Source organism: Schistocerca americana, chromosome 3 (genome assembly GCF_021461395.2).
Source record: "Schistocerca americana isolate TAMUIC-IGC-003095 chromosome 3, iqSchAmer2.1, whole genome shotgun sequence".
NCBI classification, from domain to species: domain Eukaryota; kingdom Metazoa; phylum Arthropoda; class Insecta; order Orthoptera; family Acrididae; genus Schistocerca; species Schistocerca americana.
The window spans coordinates 25642775-25655686 of record NC_060121.1 but is presented as its reverse complement, the minus strand read 5'-3'; positions in this window follow the sequence as shown (position 1 = coordinate 25655686).

Genomic DNA, 12912 nt, shown 5'->3' with positions numbered 1-12912 from the left:
TGTGCCTTTTGTATTTAATACCGGTGCAATTTCTGTGTTTCATCGTCAATAAGAAGATCCGAGGGATACAGTAAACCTGAAGTGAAGCATCGGAATCTATAACTAGTGTCACAGGAATGGTTCAAAACATAGACAGTAAGAAGAGTCAGTTTTCTTGTACATAAGTCGGCATTGTGCCTTTTCTATTTAATTCCGGTGCAATTTGTGTTATTTCATCGTCAATAAGAATGTCAGAGGGATTCAGTAAACCTGAAGTGAAGCATCGGAATCTATATCTAGTGTCACAGGAGTGGTTCAAAACATAGACAGTAAGAACTGTAAGTCTTCTTGTACTTAAGTCGGCAATGTGCCTTTTGTATTTAATTCCGATCTAATTTCTGTGTTTCATCGTCGATAAGAAGGTCCAAGGGAGACAGTAAACCTGAAGTGATGCATCGGAATCTATAGCTAGTGTCACAGGAATGGTTCAAAACATAGTCAGTAAGAAGTGTCGGTCTTCATGTACTTAAGTCGGCATTGTGCCTTTTGTATTTAATTCCGATGCAATTTCTGTGTTTCATCGTCAATAAGAAAGTCAGAGGGATACATTAAACCTGAAAAGAAGCATCGGAATCTATAACTAGTGTCACAGGAATGGTTCAAATCATAGACAGTAAGGAGAGTCAGACCCCTTGTACTTAAGTCGGCATTGTGCTTTTGTATTTAATCCCGATGCAATTTCTGTGTTTCATCGTCAGTAAGAAGGTCCAAGGGATACAGCTAACCTGGAGTGAAGCATCGGAATCTATAACTATTGCCACAGGAATGGTTCAAAGCTTAGACAGTAGGAAGAGTCAGTCTTCTTGTACTTAAGTCGGTATTGTGCATTTTGTATTTAATTCCGATGCAATTTCTGTGTTTCATCGTCAATAAGAAGGTCCAAGGGATACAGTAAACCTGAAGTGAAGCATCGGAATCTATAACTAGTGTCAGAGTAATGGATCAAAACTTAGACAGTGGGAAGAGTCAGTCTTCTTGTACTTAAGTCGGCTTTGTGCCTTTTGTATTTAATTCCGATGCAATTTCTCTGTTTCATCGTCAGTAAGGAGGTCCAAGGGATACAGTTAACCTGAAGTGAAGCATCGGAAACTATAACTAGCGTCACAGGAATGGTTCAAAACATAGTCAGTAAGAAGTGTCGGTCTTCATATACTTAAGTCGGCATCGAGACTTTTGTAATTAATTCCGATGCAATTTCTGTGTTTCATCGTCAATAAGAAGGTCGAATGGATACAGTAAACCTGAAGTGAAGCATCGGAATCTATAACTAGTGTCACAAGAATGGTTCAAAACATAGTCAGTAAGAAGTGTCGGTCTTCATGTACTTAAGTCGGCATTGTGCTTTTTTTTGTATGTAATTCCGATGCAATTTCTGTGTTTCAACGTCAATAAGAAGGTCCAAGGGATACAGTAAACCTGAAGTGAAGCACCGGAATCTATAACTAGTGTCACAGGAATGGTTCAAAACATAGTCAGTAGGAAGTGTCAGTCTTCATGTACTTAAGTCGGCATTGTGCCTTTTGTATTTAATTCCGATGCAATTTCTGTGTATCATCGTCAATAAGAAGGTCCAAGGGATACATTAAACCTGAAGTGAAGCATCGGAATCCATAACTAGTGTCAGAGGAATGGTTCAAAACTTAGACAGTAGGAAGTGTCAGTCTTCTTGTACTTAAGTCGGCATTGTGCCTTTTGTATTTAAATCCGATGCAATTTCTGTGTTTCATCGTCAATAAGAAGATCCAAGGGAGACAGTAAACCTGACGTGAAGCATCGGAATCTATAACTAGTGTTACAGGAATGGTTCAAAACGTAGTCAGTAAGAAGTGTCGGTCTTCAAGTACTTAAGTCGGCATTGAGCCATTCGTATTTAATTCCGATGCAATATCTGTGTTTCATCGTCAATAAGAAGCTCCAAGGGAGACAGTAAACCTGGTGTGAGGAATCGGAATCTATAAATAGTGTCACAGGAATGGTCAGTAGGAAGGGTCAGTCTTCTTGTCCTTAAGTCGGCATTGTGCCTTTTGTATTTAATTCCTATGCAATTTCTGTGTTTCATCGTCAATAAGAAGGTCCAAGAGATACAGTAAACCTGAAGTGAAGCATCGGAATCTATAACTAGTGTCACAGGAATGGTTCAAAACTTAGATAGTAGGAGGAGTCGGTCTTCTTGTACTTAAGTCTGCATTGTGCCTTTCGTATTTAATAGCGATGCAATTTCTGTGTTTCATCGACAATGAGAAAGTCAGAGGGATACAGTTGACCAGAAGTGAAGCATCGTAATCTATAACTACTGTCACAGGAATGGTTCAAAACATAGACAGTAAGAAGAGTCGGATCTCTTGTACTTATGTCGGCATTGTGCCTTTTGTATTTAATACCGGTGCAATTTCTGTGTTTCATCGTCAATAAGAAGATCCGAGGGATACAGTAAACCTGAAGTGAAGCATCGGAATCTATAACTAGTGTCACAGGAATGGTTCAAAACATAGACAGTAAGAAGAGTCAGTTTTCTTGTACATAAGTCGGCATTGTGCCTTTTCTATTTAATTCCGGTGCAATTTGTGTTATTTCATCGTCAATAAGAATGTCAGAGGGATTCAGTAAACCTGAAGTGAAGCATCGGAATCTATATCTAGTGTCACAGGAGTGGTTCAAAACATAGACAGTAAGAACTGTAAGTCTTCTTGTACTTAAGTCGGCAATGTGCCTTTTGTATTTAATTCCGATCTAATTTCTGTGTTTCATCGTCGATAAGAAGGTCCAAGGGAGACAGTAAACCTGAAGTGATGCATCGGAATCTATAGCTAGTGTCACAGGAATGGTTCAAAACATAGTCAGTAAGAAGTGTCGGTCTTCATGTACTTAAGTCGGCATTGTGCCTTTTGTATTCAATTCCGATGCAATTTCTGTGTTTCATCGTCAATAAGAAAGTCAGAGGGATACATTAAACCTGAAAAGAAGCATCGGAATCTATAACTAGTGTCACAGGAATGGTTCAAATCATAGACAGTAAGGAGAGTCAGACCCCTTGTACTTAAGTCGGCATTGTGCTTTTGTATTTAATCCCGATGCAATTTCTGTGTTTCATCGTCAGTAAGAAGGTCCAAGGGATACAGCTAACCTGGAGTGAAGCATCGGAATCTATAACTATTGTCACAGGAATGGTTCAAAGCTTAGACAGTAGGAAGAGTCAGTCTTCTTGTACTTAAGTCGGTATTGTGCATTTTGTATTTAATTCCGATGCAATTTCTGTGTTTCATCGTCAATAAGAAGGTCCAAGGGATACAGTAAACCTGAAGTGAAGCATCGGAATCTATAACTAGTGTCACAGGAATGGTTCAAAACATAGTCAGTAAGAAGTGTCGGTCTTCATGTACTTAAGTCTTCATTGTGCGTTTTGTATTTAATTCCGACGCAATTTCTGTGTTTCATCGTCAATAAGAAGGTCCAAGGAATACAGTTAACCTGCAGTGAAGCATCGGAATCTATAACTAGTGTCACAGGAATGGTTCAAATCTTAGACAGTAGGAAGAGTCAGTCTTCTTGTACTTAAGTCGGCATTGTGCCTTTTGTATTTAATTACGATGCAATTTCTGTGTTTCATCGTCAATAAGAAGGTCCAAGGGATACAGTAAAACAGAAGTGAAGCTTCGGAATCTATACCTAGTGTCACAGGAATTTTTCAAAACTTAGACATTAGGAAGAGTCAGTCCCCTTGTACTTAATTCGGCATTGTAAATTTTGTATTTAACTCCGATGCAATATCTGTGTTTCATCGTCAATAATAAGGTCCAAGGGATACAGTAAACCCGGAGTGAAGCATCGGAATCTATAACTAGTGTCACAGGAATGGTTCAAATCTTAGACAGTAGGAAGAGTCAGTCTTCTTGTACTTAAGCCGGCATTGTGTCTTTTGTATTTAATTCCGATGCAATTTCTGTGTTTCATCGTCAATAAGAAGGTCCAAGGGATACAGTAACTCTGAAGTGAAGCTTCGGAATCTATAACTAGTGTCACAGGAATGGTTCAAAACTTAGACATTAGGAAGAGTCAGTCCCCTTGTACTTAATTCGGCATTGTGCATTTTGTATTTAATTCGGATGCAATTTCTGTGTTTCATCGTCAATAAGAAGGTCCAAGGGATACAGTAAACCCGGAGTGAAGCATCGGAATCTATAACTAGTGTCACAGGAATGGTTCAAAACTTTGACAGTAGGAAGAGTCAGTCTTCTTGTACTTAAGTCGGCATTGTGCATTTTGTATTTAATTCCGATGCAATTTCTGTGTTTCATCGTCAATAAGAAGGTCCAAGGGATACAGTAAATCTGAAGTGAAGCATCGGAATCTACAACTAGTGTCACAGGAATGGTTCATAGCTTAGACAGTAGGAACAGTCGGTCTTCTTGAACCTAAGTCGGCATTGTGCCTTTTGTATTTAATTCCGATGCAATTTCTGTGTTTCGTCGTCAATAAGAAGGTCCAAGGGATGCAGTTAACCTGCAGTGAAGCATCTGAATCTATAACTAGTGTCACAGGAATGGTTCAAACTTAGACAGTAGGAAGAGTCAGTCTTCTTGTACTTAAGTCGGCATTGAGCCTTTTGTATTTAATTACGATGCAATTTCTGTGTTTCATCGTCAATAAGAATGTCCAAGGGATACAGTAAACCAGAAGTGAAGCTTCGTAATCTATACCTAGTGTCACAGGAATGGTTCAAAACTTAGACATTAGGAAGAGTCAGTCCCCTTGTACTTAATTCGGCATTGTAAATTTTGTATTTAACTCCGATGCAATATCTGTGTTTCATCGTCAATAAGAAGGTCCAAGGGATACAGTAAACCCGGAGTGAAGCATCGGAATCTATAACTAGTGTCACAGGAATGGTTCAAATCTTAGACAGTAGGAAGAGTCAGTCTTCTTGTACTTAAGTCGGCATTGTGTCTTTTGTATTTAATTCCGATGCAATTTCTGTGTTTCATCGTCAATAAGAAGGTCCAAGGGATACAGTAACTCTGAAGTGAAGCTTCGGAATCTATAACTAGTGTCACAGGAATGGTTCAAAACTTAGACAGTAGGAATAGTCGGTCTTCTTGTTATTAAGTCGGCATTGTGCCTTTTGTATTTAATTCCGATGCAATTTCTGTGTTTCATCGTCATTAAGCAGGTCCAAGGGATACAGTAAACCCGGAATGAAGCAGCGGAATCTATTACTAGTGTCACAGGAATGGTTCAAAACTGAGACAGTAAGAAGAGTCAGTCTTCTTGTACTTAAGTCGGCATTGTGCCTTTTGTATTTAATTCCGATGCAATTTATGTGTTTCATCGTCAATAAGACGGTCCAAGGGATACAGTAAACCTGGAGTGAAGCATCGGAATCTATAACTAGTGTCACAGGAATGGTTCAAAACGTAGTCAGTAAGAAGTGTCGGTCTTCATGTACTTAAGTCGGCATTGTGCCTTTTGTATTTAAGTCCGATGCAATTTCTGTGTTTCATCGTCAATAAGAAGGTCCAAGGGATACAGTAAACCTGAAGTGGAGAATCGGAATCTATAACTAGTGTTACAAGAATGGTTCAAAACATAGTCAGTAAGAAGTGTCGGTCTTCATGTACTTAAGTCTTCATTGTGCGTTACTGTATTTAATTCCGACGCAATTTCTGTGTTTCATCGTCAATAAGAAGGTCCAAGGAATACACTAAACCTGAAGTGAAGCATCGGAATCTATAACTAGTGTCACAGGAATGGTCAGTAGGAAGAGTCAGTCTTCTTGTCCTTATGTCGGCATTGTGCCTTTTGTATTTAATTCCGATGCAATTTCTAGGTTTCATCGTCAATAAGAAGGTCCAAGGGATACAGTAAACCTGAAGTGAAGCATCGGAATCTATAACTAGTGTCACAGGAATGGTTCAAAACATAGTCAGTAGGAACTGTCAGTCTTCATGTACTTAAGTCGGCATTGTGCCTTTTGTATTTACTTCCGATGCAATTTCTGTGTATCATCGTCAATAAGAAGGTCCAAGGGATACAGTAAACCTGAAGTGAAGCATCGGAATCTATAACTAGTGTCAGAGGAATGGTTCAAAACTTTGACAGTAGGAAGTGTCAGTCTTCTTGTACTTAAGTCGGCATTGTGCCTTTTGTATTCAATTCCGATGCAATTTCTGTGTTTCATCGTCAATAAGAAGGTCCAAGGGAGACAGTAAACCTGACGTGAAGCATTGGAATCTATAACTAGTGTTACAGGAATGGTTCAAAACGTAGTCAGTAAGAAGTGTCGGTCTTCATCTACTTAAGTCGGCATTGAGCCTTTTGTATTTAATTCCCATGCATAATCTGTGTTTCATCGTCAATAAGAAGGTCCAAGGGAGACAGTAAACCTGGTGTGAAGAATCGGCATCTATAAATAGTGTCACAGGAATGGTCAGTAGGAAGGATCAGTCTTCTTGTCCTTAAGTCGGCATTGTGCCTTTTGTATTTAATTCCTATGCAATTTCTGTGTTTCATCGTCAATAAAAAGGTCCAAGGGATACAGTAAACCTGAAGTAAAGCATCGGAATCTATAACTAGTGTCACAGGAATGGTTCAAAACTTAGATAGTAGGAAGAGTCGGTCTTCTTGTACTTGAGTCGTCATTGTGCTTTTGTATTTAATTCCGATGCAATTCCTGTGTTTCATCGTCAATAAGAAGGTCAGCGGGATTCAGTAAACCTGAAGTGAAGCATCGGAATCTATAACTAGTGTCACAGGAATGGTTCAAGTCATAGACAGTAAGGAGAGTCAGTTTTCTTGTACTTACGTCGGCATTGTGCCTTTCGTATTTAATACCGTTGCAATTTCTGTGTTTCATCGTCATTGACAAAGTCAGAGGGATACAGTTGACCAGAAGTGAAGCATCGTAATCTATAACTACTGTCACAGGAATGGTTCAAAACATAGACAGTAAGAAGAGTCAGTTCTCTTGTACTTAAGTCGGCATTGTGCCTTTTGTATTTAATACCGGTGCAATTTCTGTGTTTCATCGTCAATAAGAAGATCCGAGGGATACAGTAAACCTGGAGTGAAGCATCGGAATCTATAACTAGTGTCAGAGGAATGGTTCAAATCTTAGACGGTAGGAAAAGTCAGTCTTCTTGTACTTAAGTCGGAATTGTGCCTTTTGTATTTAATTCCGTTGGATTTTCTGTGTTTCATCGTCAATAACAAGGTCCAAGTGATACAGTAAACCTGGTGTGAAGAATCGGAATCTATATCTAGTGTCACAGGAATGGTCAGTAGGAAGAGTCAGCCTTCTTGTCCTTAAGTCTGCATTGTGCCTTTTGTATTCAATTCCGATGCAATTTCTGTGTTTCATCGTCAATAAGAAGGGACAACGGATGCAGTGAACCTGGAGTGAAGCATCGGAATCTATAACTAGTGTCACAGGAATGGTTCAAAACATAGTCGGTAAGAAGTGTCGGTCTTCATGTACTTAAGTCGGCATTGTGCCTTTTGTATTTATTTCCGATGCAATTTCTGTGTTTCATCGTCAATACGAAGGTCCAAGGGATACAGTAAACCTGAAGTGAAGCATCGGTATCTATAACTAGTGTCACAGGAATGGTTCAAAACATAGACTGTAGGAAGAGTCAGTCTTCTTGTACTTAAGTCGGCATTGTGCCTTTTGTATTTCATTCCGATGCAATTTCTGTGTTTCATCGTCAATAAGAAAGTCCAAGGGATACAGTAAACCTGTAGTGAAGCATCGGAATCTATAACTGGTGTCACAGGAATGGTTCAAAACAAAGTCAGTAAGAAGTGTCGGTCTTCATGTACTTAAGTCGGCATTGTGCCTTTTGTATGTAATTCCGATGCAATTTCTGTGTTTCAACGTCAATAAGAAGGTCCAAGGGATACAGTAAACCTGAAGTGAAGCATCGGAATCTATAACTAGTGTCACAGGAATGGTCAGTAGGAAGAGTCAGTCTTCTTGTCCTTAGGTCGGCATTGTGCCTTTTGTATTTAATTCCGATGCAATTTCTGTGTTTCATCGTCAATAAGAAGGTCCAAGGGATACATTACACCTGAAGTGAAGCATCGGAATCTACAACTAGTGTCAGAGTAATGGATCAAAACTTAGACGGTAGGAAGAGTCAGTCTTCTTGTACTGAAGTCGGCTTTGTGCCTTTTGTATTTAATTCCGATGCAATTTCTCTGTTTCATCGTCAGTAAGAAGGTCCAAGGGATACAGTAAACCTGAAGTGAAGCATCGGAATCTATAACTAGTGTCAGAGGAATGGTTGAAAACTTAGACAGTAGGAAGTGTCAGTCTTCTTGTACTTAAGTCGGCATTGTGCCTTTTGTATTTAATTCCGATGCAATTTCTGTGTTTCATCGTCACTAAGAAGGTCCAAGGGAGACAGTAAACCTGACGTGAAGCATCGGAATCTATAACTAGTGTTACAGGAATGGTTCAAAACGTAGTCAGTAAGAAGTGTCGGTCTTCAAGTACTTAAGTCGGCATTGAGCCTTTCGTATTTAATTCCGATGCAATATCTGTGTTTCATCGTCAATAAGAAGGTCCAAGGGAGACAGTAAACCTGGTGTGAAGAATCGGAATCTATAAATAGTGTCACAGGAATGGTCAGTAAGAAGGGTCAGTTTTCTTGTACTTAAGTCGGCATTGTGCCTTTTGTATTTAATTCCTATGCAATTTCTGTGTTTCATCGTCAATAAGAAGGTCCAAGAGATACAGTAAACCTGAAGTGAAGCATCGGAATCTATAACTAGTGTCACAGGAATGGTTCAAAACATAGGCAGTAAGAAGAGTCAGATCTCTTGTACTTAAGTCGGCATTGTGCCTTTTGTTTTTAATACCGGTGCAATTTCTGTGTTTCATCGTCAATAAGAAGATCCGAGGGATACAGTAAACCTGACGTGAAGCATCGGAATCTATAACTAGTGTTACAGGAATGGTTCAAAACGTAGTCAGTAGGAAGAGTCGGTCTTCTTGTACTTAAGTCGGCATTGTGCCTTTCGTATTTAATAGCGATGCAATTTCTGTGTTTCATCGTCAATGAGAAAGTCAGAGGGATACAGTTGACCAGAAATGAAGCATCGAAATCTATAACTACTGTCACAGGAATGGTTCAAAACATAGACAGTAAGAAGAGTCAGATCTCTTGTACTTAAGTCGGCATTGTGCCTTTTGTTTTTAATACTGGTGCAATTTCTGTGTTTCATCGTCAATAAGAAGATCCGAGGGATACAGTAAACCTGAAGTGAAGCATCGGAATCTATAACTAGTGTCACAGGAATGGTTCAAAACATAGACAGTAAGAAGAGTCAGTTATCTTGTACATAAGTCGGCATTGTGCCTTTTCTATTTAATTCCGGTGCAATTTGTGTTATTTCATCGTCAATAAGAATGTCAGAGGGATTCAGTAAACCTGAAGTGAAGCATCGGAATCTATATCTAGTGTCACAGGAGTGGTTCAAAACATTGACAGTAAGAACTGTAAGTCTTCTTGTCCTTAAGTCGGCAATGTGCCTTTTGTATTTAATTCCGATCTAATTTCTGTGTTTCATCGTCGATAAGAAGGTCCTAGGGAGACAGTAAACCTGAAGTGATGCATCGGAATCTATAGCTAGTGTCACAGGAATGGTTCAAAACATAGTCAGTAAGAAGTGTCGGTCTTCATGTACTTAAGTCGGCATTGTGCCTTTTGTATATAATTCCGATGCAATTTCTGTGTTTCATCGTCAATAAGAAGGTCCAAGAGATACAGTAAACCTGGAGTGAAGCATCGGAATCTATAACTAGTGACAGAGGAATGGTTCAAATCTTAGACGGTAGGAAAAGTCAGTCTTCTTGTACTTAAGTCGGAATTGTGCCTTTTGTATTTAATTCCGATGGAATTTCTGTGTTTCATCGTCAATAACAAGGTCCAAGTGATACAGTAAACCTGGTGTGAAGAATCGGAATCTATAACTAGTGTCACAGGAATGGTCAGTAGGAAGAGTCAGTCTTCTTGTCCTGAAGTCGGCATTGTGCCTTTTGTATTCAATTCCGAACCAATTTCTGTGTTTCATCGTCAATAAGAAGGTACAACGGATGCAGCGAACCTGGAGTGAAGCATCGGAATCTATAACTAGTGTCACAGGAATGGTTCAAAACATAGTCAGTAAGAAGTGTCGGTCTTCATGTACTTAAGTCGGCATTGAGCCTTTTGTATTTATTTCCGATGCAATTTCTGTGTTTCATCGTCAATAAGAAGGTCCAAGGGATACAGTAAACCTGAAGTGAAGCATCGGTATCTATAACTAGTGTCACAGGAATGGTTCAAAACATAGACTGTAGGAAGAGTCAGTCTTCTTGTACTTAAGTCGGCATTGTGCCTTTTGTATTTCATTCCGATGCAATTTCTGTGTTTCATCGTCAATAAGAAAGTCCAAGGGATACGGTAAACCTGAAGTGAAGCATCGGAATCTATAACTGGTGTCACAGGAATGGTTCAAAACAAAGTCAGTAAGAAGTGTCGGTCTTCATGTACTTAAGTCGGCATTGTGCCTTTTGTATGTAATTCCGATGCAATTTCTGTGTTTCAACGTCAATAAGAAGGTCCAAGGGACACAGTAAACCTGAAGTGAAGCATCGGTATCTATAACTAGTGTCAGAGTAATGGACCAAAACTTAGACAGTAGGAAGAGTCAGTCTTCTCGTACTTAAGTCGGCTTTGTGCCTTTTGTATATAATTCCGATGCAATTTCTCTGTTTCATCGTCAGTAAGAAGGTCCAAGGGATACAGTAAACCTGAAGTGAAGCATCGGAAACTAGAACTAGTGTCACAGGAATGGTTCAAAACATAGTCAGTAAGAAGTGTCGGTCTTCATATACTTAATTCGGCATCGAGCCTTTTGTATTTAATTCCGATGCAATTTCTGTGTTTCATCGTCAATAAGAAGGTCCAAGGGATACAGTGAACCTGGAGTGATGCATCGGAATCTATAACTAGTGTCACAGGAAAGGTTCAAACTTAGACAGTAGGAAGAGTCAGTCTTCTTGGACTTAAGTCGGCATTGTGCCTTTTGTATTAAATTCCGATGCAATTTCTGTGTTTCATCGTCAATAAGAAGGTCCAAGGGATACAGTAAACCTGAAGTGAAGTATCGGAATCTATAACTAGTGTCACAGGAAAGGTTCAAAACATTGACAGTAAGAAGAGCCAGTGTCCTTGTACTTGAGTCGTCATTGTGCCTTTTGTATTTAATTCCGATACAATTCCTGTGTTTCATCGTCAATAAGAAGGTCTTAGGGATACAGTAAACCTGAAGTGAAGCATCTGAATATACAACTAAAGTCACAGGAATGGTTCAAAGCATAAACAGTATGAAGTGTCAGTTTTCTTATAATTAAGTCGGCATTGTGCCTATTGTATTTAATTCCGATGCAATTTCTGTGTTTCATCGTCAATAAGAAAGTCAGAGGGATACAGTAAACCTGAAAAGAAGCATCGTAATCTATAACTACTGTCACAGGAATGGTTCAAAACATAGACAGTAAGAAGTGTCAGTTCTCTTGTACTTAAGTCGGCATTGTGCCATTTGTATTTAATTCCGATGCAATTTCTGTGTTTCATCGTCAATAATAAGGTCCAAGGGATACAGTAAACCTGAAGTGAATCATCGTAATCTATAACTAGTGTCACAGGAATGGTTCAAAACATAGTCAGTAAAAAGTGTCGGTCTTCATGTACTTAAGTCGGCATTGTGCCTTTTGTATTTAATTCCGATGCAATTTCTGTGTTTCATCGTCAATAAGAAGGTCCAAGGAATCCACTAAACCTGAGGTGAAGCATCGGAATCTATAACTAGTGTCACAGGAATGGTCAGTAGGAAGAGTCAGTCTTCTTGTCCTTAAGTCGGCATTGTGCCTTTTGTATTTAATTCCGATGCAATTTCTGTGTTTCATCGTCAATAAGAATGTCCAAGGGATACAGTAAACCTGAAGTGAAGCATCGGAATCTATAACTAGTGTTACAGGAATGGTTCAAAACATAGTCAGTAAGAAGTGTCGGTCTTCATGTACTTAAGTCGGCATCGAGCCTTTTGTGTTTAATTCAGATGCAATTTCTGTGTTTCATCGTCAATAAGAAGGTCCAAGGGATACAGTAAACCTGGAGTGATGCATCGGAATCTATAACTAGTGTCACAGGAAAGGTTCAAACTTAGACAGTAGGAAGAGTCAGTCTTCTTGTACTTAAGTCGGCATTGTGCCTTTTGTATTAAATTCCGATGCAATTTCTGTGTATCATCGTCAATAAGAAGGTCCAAGGGATACAGTAAACCTGAAGTGAAGCATCATAAACTATAACTAGTGGCAGAGGAATGGTTCAAAACATAGACAGTAGGAAGAGTCAGTCTTCTTGTACATAAGTAGGCATTGTGCCTTTTGTATTTAATTCCTATGCAATTTCTGTGTTTCATCGTCAATAAGAAGGTCCAAGGGATACAGTAAACCTAGTGTGAAGAATCGGAATCTATAACTTGTGTCAAAAAAATGGTCAGTAGGGAGAATCAGTCTTCTTGTCCTTAACTCGGCATTGTGCCTTTTGTATTTAATTCCTATGCAATTTCTGTGTTTCATCGTCAATAAGAAGGTCCATGGGATACAGTAAACCTGAAGTGAATCATCAGAATCTATAACTAGTGTTACAGGAATGGTTCAAAACATAGTCAGTAAGAAGTGTCTGTCTTCATGTACTTAAGTCGGCATTGAGCCTTTTGTATTTAATTCCGATGCAATTTTTGTGTTTCATCGTCAGTACGAAGGTCCAAGCGATACAGTAAACCTGAGGTGAAGCATCGGAATATATAACTAGTGTCACAGGAATG